This window comes from Gossypium arboreum, chromosome 9 (assembly GCF_025698485.1).
Source record: "Gossypium arboreum isolate Shixiya-1 chromosome 9, ASM2569848v2, whole genome shotgun sequence".
Taxonomy (NCBI): Eukaryota; Viridiplantae; Streptophyta; class Magnoliopsida; order Malvales; family Malvaceae; genus Gossypium; species Gossypium arboreum.
The window spans coordinates 62,889,894-62,892,419 of NC_069078.1; the positions used below are offsets into that span (position 1 = coordinate 62,889,894).

Genomic DNA, 2,526 nt, shown 5'->3' on the forward strand with positions numbered 1-2,526 from the left:
GACACGCCCGTGTGTCTAGGCCGTGTGGGTTACATAGCCGTGTCGCCAGGTCGTGTAACTCACTGTCAATTTCTTTAAAAATTTAAAACTAAGTCTGAAAATTCCACACGTTCAAGGACACACCCATGTGTCCAGGCCATATAGGTTAAAAAAACACATTTTTAAAAATTAATTTTAAAAAAATATTGTGAGATAAAATTAAAGAATTAGCAATGTTAATGCTCAGGTTGCCTCCTGAGAAGCGCTTATTTAAAGTCTGAGCTCAACTTACCTCATATTCGCATGGTCACGGTGGTTCGTGGAGTCAAAACTCCTCTTTCTTGCTGTCAATTCCATTATTAAAATAATGGTTTGATTAGAGTAATATTTACCTTAAAAGTGTCAAATTTAAAATGATTTACCTCGACTGTACTGAATAGGAAGACATTGAGTACCGTAAAAGGAGTTGCTCTGTTCGCATTAAACTCTAAAATCATAATTCGAGGGTCCGTTTTATCCAACAATACCTGATCCCCAACCTTAAATTGGTTCAGTCTATCCTTAAGCTCTTCATGGCGTCGCCTTGATTTTGCATATTGTATTTTTGGTTTTTCCTTGACATTTGTCCACCATTCATCTAGTTCATAGATCTATAGCATTCGTTCTTCATGAGTTGTTCTATTTTTGTTGCGTAAGCTGGAATGTGGCTCTATCATGTTTTTTCGAGGTGTTTCCTGCAAAGAATATTAAGCCACGAGGTTACTCATATTAAAAGAACTCATATAATCAACTCGATCACTAGATATCTTAGTAGAATCATGAGCTTGGAGTTTAATCGCGTCATCTTCTACACGAAGTATTAGTTCACCTGTACCAACATCAATAATAGTTCTAGCAGTTGCTAAAAAGGGTCATCCTAAAATTAAAGGTATGTCACTATCCTCATCCATGTCTAAGACAACAAAATCATCTGGGAATATAAATTTGTCAATTTTGACAAGAATGTATTCAACAAAACATTTTATAGGGCATGACATTAATACTCGCCCCTAAATCAGCCAAAGCATTATTAACACTTAAACTACCAACTAAACAAGGAATAGTAAAACTCCCTGGTTCTTTCAATTTGTTAGGTAGTTTATTCTGCAAAATGGCTGAGCACACTCATTTAACAGCACATGCAACGAATCATCTAACTTCTTTTTGTTTGCAAAAAGCTCTTTTAAAAATTTAACATAATTGGACATTTACAAAATAGCTTCAATCAATGGTAAGTTAATATGTAACTTTTTTAGAAGTTTAAGGAATTTACCAAATTATTCGTTAGTGTGGTCTTTCTTGGTCTTATTTGGATATGGCACACGAGGTTTATACTCCTTACCTACCGGTTTTTGTTCATTGTGGCTCACCTCAACCTTACCTTTACTTGCCACACTTTTTTGCCTTAGTTCTGGTTCAGGTTTAGGTTCAACTAACTCTTCTTCATCTCGAACCATAATTGCATGAAGCTGCACTCTTGGGTTAGTTTCAGTGTTGCTAGGTAAGCTACCTTGTGGTCTTTTTGAAATCAACTTAGCAAGCTGTCCTATTTGGTTCTCGAGCCCTTAAATCGATGCTTTTTGATTTTTAAGTGTTGTTTCAGTGTTTTGGAAATGGGTTTCTGACACCAAAATAAACTTAGTCAGCATCTCCTTAATGTTCAGCTTTGCTCTTATTGATAAGGTTGTTGAAGACCTAGAGGGAGTTATGGTCTTTGATTTCTTTGACTACCCGAAGAGAAATTGGGATGGTTCCTCCAACCTGCATTGTAAGTGTTACTATAGGGATTATTTTGAGGTCTAGAATTATTACACATATAGTTGATTTGTTCGTTCTCTATGCTATGGCTATAGGATAGACAATCTGGATTGTTCATCCTTCCTCCATTCGTGTCACACTACATCACTGAATGTACCTGCGTAGAACCATATAAACCATCAATTTTCTTACTTAAAAGTTCTACCTGGTTTGATAACATGGTGACCGCATCTACATTAAAAACACTAGCTACTTTCATCGACTTCGTTCTCAGACTTGCCATTGATAATTATTTAGTGACATTTCCTCTATAAACTCATAAGCCGCTTCAGGTATTTTATAATTTAGAGCCCCACCAGCGGCTGCATCAATCAATTGCCTAGTTGAGGGATTCAAACAGTTGTAGAAGGTTTGAACCTGTAGCCATAGAGGTAGCCTATGGTGAGGGCACATTTTCAATAAATCCTTATACCTCTTCCATGCATCATATAGGGTCTCTAAATCCATTTGCACAAAGGAAGAGATATCATTCCTTAACTTAGTTGTCTTAGCTGGTGGAAAATACTTCAATAAGAACTTGTCGGTCATTCAATCCCATGTAGTGATAGGACCTTGTGTTTGGGAGTTCAACCATTGTTTAGCCTTATTTCTTAATAAGAAGGGAAACAACCGTAGGTGAATGGCATCCTCAGAAATGCCATTAATCTTGAAAGTGTCTTAGAATTCTAGAAAGTTGGCCAAATGAGTATT

General features: G+C 36.5%; 1 non-coding gene across 1 annotated transcript; it reads left to right on the forward strand.

Moving 5' to 3' along the window:
* Window positions 1-2,209: 2,209 nt before the first annotated feature.
* Window positions 2,210-2,316, forward strand: LOC128280987 (small nucleolar RNA R71). Its single transcript, XR_008271204.1, has one exon. It is a non-coding gene; the product is annotated as a small nucleolar RNA R71 (small nucleolar RNA).
* Window positions 2,317-2,526: the final 210 nt, after the last annotated feature.